Raw genomic sequence first — 6,448 nt, 5'->3', positions numbered from 1 at the left:
GGTACTTCCTGAAGATTAGTGGCCAGTTAGTTGTTCTGAAGTTCATTAACCTGAGCTAGTCATTAGACTGTTGGAAGGATTCTGTGTGGAAGCTGGAATTGTATTAGAAGATCATCATAAACTAAAAATATATGTGACAATCTGGATGGATTGCTGTGAGTCTAGAAGATGGTTGGCTCAAGCTCACAGAGCAGCTGCCTTCAGTGTAAACTAAACGCCATGTGTCAGGAATTAAAGCAAATGTTTCTTCACAGACACTGTTCAACTAAAAAGGGGGGAAAAAAAAAAAAGAAAAAGAAAAAAAAAGATTTCCATTAGCAGAACACTGAATGAAAAAGTGAATTTCCCTACGACCAAAAGGCCAAATGCAGTCTCCAACCAAACAGTACAGTGTGTTTGGTCAACAACTTTTTTCTACCAATGGCTTTTTTTTTTTTACTTCATTGTATTTCACCTTGAAAAGATGAGCCCCAAATTCTCTGGTGTGACTCCTGTTGGCTGTGACCCAAACCCCCAAGCCACAATATCTCAGCATACCTGCAGTGAGATTGACTCCCTGTTAATTGCTTATTTTTGAAGTGTGGTTTGTCTCTGTCATCCTGCAGAAGATGAATAGGACTGGTGTGTCTCATCTTAATATGATCCTTTCCCTTTCTCCTCTCCTTCTTTTCCCCCTTTTCACCATATGACCCAGCAAGAGTTAATGTTAGTTTTAGTCCCACCACAAACAAGTGTACCAGCATAGAAGAAGTAAGGGCTGTCATCTTTCAGGATCCTGTAGTCTAGTAAAAAAGAATAGAAAGATAGAAAACAAAGACATTTCAAATTTGTTTTGCTTTCTTTTTGTGTCATCTCACGAATGTGTGGTGGCACTTGGCCAAAAGTATTGCATTCAGACACAGAATATAAATGTTGAGGAAGGGATTGAGAAGAAAGAGGCTTAATGTTCTTCGTAGGAAGGACGCTACAGGCGTTTTTCAACTCTGTTCCCTTTTCTCTTTCCCCATCACAGCCTTCCTGTACACTCCCTTGTCCTTTAGCATTGGCAGAAGTGCTGGAAGCTCAGAAAGCCACAGCTTCATTTGTGAAAGGTTTCCCTAGGCAAAGAGAACTAAAGATGTCTTCTTTCCAGTCCCTTTGTGCAAGGAAGGTAGTACTACCTGCTACCTCATAAGGTACTGAATTGATTCTGGATTCCTCTGCAGCATGCAGAAGGGGCTCTGCAGCTAGATGAAGTGCAAGACATTTGGGGTTACTTGGGGTGGCTGAGCTGTGCTGGGTCCCTCATGGGCTCACAAGGAGTCTTTCCACTTATTTTTGTGCAAAAGGCTTTGGTACCTTTCAGAATATAATTCTGATGAAAAATCATGAGCCATTAATCTTGTTACTAGCCATGACATTCCCTTATACTTTGATTTACAGCATCACTCAAACTTGTCATTTCCCTGGATGTCTTCCTCTGACTTCTGATATTGCACTTGCAGGAGGAGGAATCTGCCCTGACAAATATTTTCGTGTTCTGACCTCTATGATTTATTAACCATCAACTTCTGCCTTGAGAAATCAAGATGTCATTTCCTTAGTAATTCCTTAGGAAAAAAAAAGATTTACTGGGCAAAAGGGATCCTTCAAAATCAGGTACCAAACAAGACTCGACTCCAGGAAAACTGTTGCTGCTTTCTGTGCAGCTACTGAGGTGGCTGTGTGACCTGTAGGAAATAAGTTTGTTACAGTTTTATGGTTGCAGTCTTGTCTAGGGAAAATAAGGACAGTGATAATTGCTTTCTTTTGTAAAACACTTTAAGATTTATGGAATATGAATGACTGTTATTAAGTGAAAAGTGTTGCAAAGCTGGCTTAGTTGCGCCCTGTATTAACACAGTCCCATATCAGCCTATTGACCTCAGCATGAACTACTCATTAAAGTTTATAGGACATTTTGTGGGTGAATTGAGGCAGTTATTCTGCTGAAAATATTGTACTGAAAAGGACGTTTAAGTCCATCAGCAGTGCTGACTTTTTTCTCTTTTCAAACTTTATTTGGAAAAAACACTGCAATTTTCTTAGTTTATTTATGAAAATTTATGATGGATATCTCCTTACTGTTAACTCAGATTTTTATCTCTTGGTATCTGTGATCCAGCAACTTATTCTAGCCATAGGATAAACATATAATAGCTTTTATACTGAGATAAAGAATGAGGTGTAAAACAGCATGATATCAAATGGAGCTGTATAAACTAATGAGATGCACAATCGTATTTGAATGGCAAATATTCTTTCATTGACACTGAATTAATTTTTTGTTTAGACTGCAGCTATGTTAGACATTGTTCTTTGAAAATCTTACATATTTTCCCGACCTTCAAGTAAATGTGGTATTAAAGAAACTGATTTTGATTTATACTAGAGAAAAATAAAACAATAAACTTCTGTAGCAAATGTGCTAAATGAGTTACTTAAGCTGGTTGGGTCTGGCTTATTTTCAGAAATATTATTTATATGATAATGAAAAAGATCTACAGATGTTTTATTTTTGCTTCCAGATTAAACTTGGATTGTTTGAAGAGTGCGGAGATATTTCACGGTAGTGCAAAAAGTGCATAAGAAGAGAGCAAAATGAGAGCTTCCCAAGTACCGAATGCCTGCAGTCTGTTATCTTTAGCAATGCTGTTCCTTCCCGTCACTGGAACGTCAAAACAAAATATCCCAAGACTCAAACTTTCCTATAAAGGTAAACTTTTCAGCATTTTTTTTCTGATTCTGCAACTTTTCTTTTTATGTGATGTTGCCAGCAGTTCATTACTGTTACTAAGTAGGCAAATGAAACACATTTGTCACAGTTTCCAGAAACACATGGCAAAAACCTTGAGTATGGATGAATTTTACCCATTTCAGTTTTCTCCTAAAGGTTATTCATATACTGTACATAAGTTATGGGAGAGTCATTGTCTAAGCATAGACTTCTAGTGCTACTTGAAACAAGATGAGACCCACTGGTGTCCCACAAGGGGATGAGATGGGATTTGGGGAACATCAACACTTTTCTAGAGCATCAGGGAAAGTACCTCAAGTGTTCCAAGTGGCACCTAACTTGTAATCATTTTTTCTCTATTCTTCAATTGGTATGTGAAACTCATTAAGTGCTTTCTTTTAACCTTATTGTATCACAATGCTTGCTTTTCTGGGAATTTCTTAATCTTATCTATGCTGCTTGATGAGAATGTTGAGAAAATTGGGGGGTTTAAACACACATTTAAAGAAAATTCCTTTATGGTCATATTCTTACAGAAAGGAGATTTCTTGTTGCTTTGATTGCATAGTACATTTCCACAGCTTTCAAAAGGCATGGAGATTTATCACTTTTTTTACTGATCTTCTTTAGCTAATGCAAATGCTCTCCAGATAGTCATTTTTTCAGCTATGTCAGCACCCTGACCTTGTGGGAGCTCATTCTGTTCTCAGTTTTTCTAACATAGGTCTTTGTGTGCATTGTGGTATCACATTTGGGATGGTCTGACTGTACAGGAGGCTGTAAAGCCTTCATCGGTGGTTATGATATGCTTATCATGAGCTCTAATACTCTCAAGAATTTATTGAGTAAGCATAATGAAACACTAGCTTCTCTTTTGTTAGATGTGTATACCACTATGTATAGAATTACATTGGGTATATCTGTGTTTGAATGTTTTTTTTTTGAAAGAGAGACAGTGGAATAGAGATCAAGAGATCTTGACAACATTTTATAAATTCAGGAAACAGTTACACTCACTTAAGCCAATGAATACAGAAACTGAAAGACCTGACATGAGTTATGAATGTTAGCAGTAAAAAAAAAAAAGAACCCTAACATATAGCCAGACTTTTCACAGCTAGGCCTTTTTGAGATAATTCCCAATAGCAGCATATACCATATGGTGATGGCATTTATTGTGGATTTGACACTCATGATTAGTGAATTCCTCTTGACTTCAAAAGCAGATAGCCTTTGGCAAAATCCTGATGGATGCATTTGACAGGTAAGAAGAGTGGGAAAGAAAAATTATTGAGTTCAACGCAGGGGAAAAAATTAAAAAAATACAACCTGAAATCTTAGTTTAAAATAGTGGCAGAGACCTGATGGGAGTGGCTGTGAAAATGCCTGAGCTCGTTCAAAAAGACAAAGAATAGATGATTGATATTTAGGCCCTGACCCAAACTTTTATTAGCAACTTTATAAACCTTTCAGTTTGGCTTGAGGGTTACAGTTTGCTATCCAAACTTATCCACCTATATCCCTGTAGGGGGAAAAAAACCAACAGATATAAACCGGCACATAAATCTTGATTTGAAAAGCTGCAGTGTAACTGAAAAGCCAAAGGAGAGAGAATTACCAGATTTTATCATTGCTTTTTCTAGGAGGGAGGGTGTATTTTTCTTTTTCCACAAGGAACTAGAAAAAAAGGTACTGTTTTTTTTTCACACTTGGAAGTGTTAAATTAAGAATGAGAGGAAGTCTTAAAGAGTCTTGTTTTATTCACTTGATATACTTCAGGATAATGTATGGATTAAAGAGAGAGAGAATAAGTAAAGGAAAACACAGAGTTGCTGCTCATTCTGAAGGAAAATATTAATCCACCCAGGAGAATTAAATGCATCATTCCTGGTTTTTTTTTGGAAGATATCAAGTTTTGTTTCCAGAAACACTGCATGTCTTTCTAAACCATGGCATGAAGAGTTCAGTGCTGTGGCCGCCCACTTCAAAAGAAACATGGATCAGGCATATTTAATCTGAAGGTGATATTAGGTTGCTTATAAGTCTGTTCAAAGAACCACAATGCACCCAGGTGTCTCAGTTTTAAAGAATAATTCTGAAATTCTTCGTTTGTGCTTGTCAGTGGATGCATTGTAAGTAGTGTGGGTTTGTGTCATAACTAAATTAAAGTTTGGTTGATGACAGCTGTTTGTCAGATGTTCTGACTATTTAATATAGTTGTCAAAACTAAGCTCACTATTTTTTTTTTCCCCTAAGCATTCTCACCAAAATAATTCCAAGGTTTCTGAGAAGATGTAGGAGAAATTAGCTGTCTTGCCAATTCTTCTAAAATTGTTACTGCCAATTCTAAAATTGTTAGAGTCATGTCATTGACAAGTCCTAGCATCTCCATCCTTTGGTGTTTGAATGTCATGAGGAGGATGACACGAAGGGCTTTTCCATCCTTATGGAAAACTGATCAAACTTGGCCACATCAGGCAATGCTGAAGATCTAATCACACATTCGTGCTCATTATGCTGCTAAAACTATTGTCTTCCAAGAGAAAGTTTTATCCTCTTCTAAAGGCAATGTGTTTACAGGATGGCAAAGCTCTATCATCCCAGAATGGCCGAGTATTTACTAGGGATGGAAATAAGCAGGACTTTCCCCTGCAGTTGCTTCATCTCACAGCTGTAGCTACTGAAGAGGAGCAGAGCGCATTGCAGCTGAGAGCTAGGAAACTGCTCCTTCCCATGCCCTGACAGAAAAGGGAAGGAGGAGCATGCCAAGGGGTGAGTGCTGAGAATGAAGGGTGAGGGACAGGAAGAGAGGAAGACAAAGGATGAGCTGTATTAAAGTAACACGGAGGAAGAGAAAATTCAGTGAGAAGTTGGGGGCGGATAGAAGAAAAGGAAGAAGGAGAAGGGTGGAGTAGCTAAAAATGTTCCTAGAACCACAAAGGTGCTTCAGTAATCCTCTGTGTGTCACAAGACCTCTGTGTTCAGGTGGTAATTAAAATTTTAGAGCTTGTTGGCATGGCAGTTATGAGTTTTTGTCTTCTGAGAAGTACCTTAAGGTGTTGAAGCCTCTGCTGGGAAATTTAAGGTGCAGATATTTCAGTGAATCATGAGTGTCAATGACATGCTATATGGTGGATTTTCTTCATTCTTTGTGTCAGTTTTAAAATTACATGTTTAGAAAATCATACATCCATAAAACGATAAGCATGGACTAAAGTCAATTAAAATATCTTTTAATAGAGTTGCAAAATCAAGAGCATATTCTTAACTTGTGTTGATATAACACACTATGATGTTTAGTTACATTTCTCATCCTATATTCCTACTTTTTTTGATTCATTAGACCATAGTATTTCTTTTTATCTTTTCAGTTTAGACTGTAGCTATTAGAGACTGGTGTATGTTATTCTTACTCGGGAAATTATTACTGCTTTCATGATACTTCTAGGGTGATCTCAGTACGTAGACCTCAATTAATATTTCTCCTAGCTATTTTTCACAATGTTATGAGGTATTTTAATTATTATATCTGTAAAATTGCAACAAAGTAAACAAATTACTGATAGAGGACTACTACTAGGACCTGAATTTTTAGTAATACTCTATATTTTAATAGTGTTTGTATTACAGTATAGTTGCTGTCAAAGTAAAGGTATGTATTTATCATTTGTTCTGATGTACCTGGAGTTAACC

General features: G+C 37.1%; 1 long non-coding RNA gene across 1 annotated transcript; it reads left to right on the top strand.

Moving 5' to 3' along the window:
- Positions 1–1,036: 1,036 nt before the first annotated feature.
- On the top strand, positions 1,037–2,736 carry LOC122193475. Its single transcript, XR_006182915.1, has 3 exons — positions 1,037–1,175; positions 1,485–1,638; positions 2,547–2,736. It is a non-coding gene; the product is annotated as an uncharacterized LOC122193475 (long non-coding RNA).
- The last annotated feature ends 3,712 nt before the right edge of the window (positions 2,737–6,448 follow it).

This window comes from Lagopus leucura, unplaced genomic scaffold (genome assembly GCF_019238085.1).
Source record: "Lagopus leucura isolate 7727_CA_CO unplaced genomic scaffold, USGS_WTPT01 49073-0_obj-0_obj, whole genome shotgun sequence".
Taxonomy (NCBI): domain Eukaryota; kingdom Metazoa; phylum Chordata; class Aves; order Galliformes; family Phasianidae; genus Lagopus; species Lagopus leucura.
This window is presented reverse-complemented; position numbering and strand designations above follow the sequence as displayed.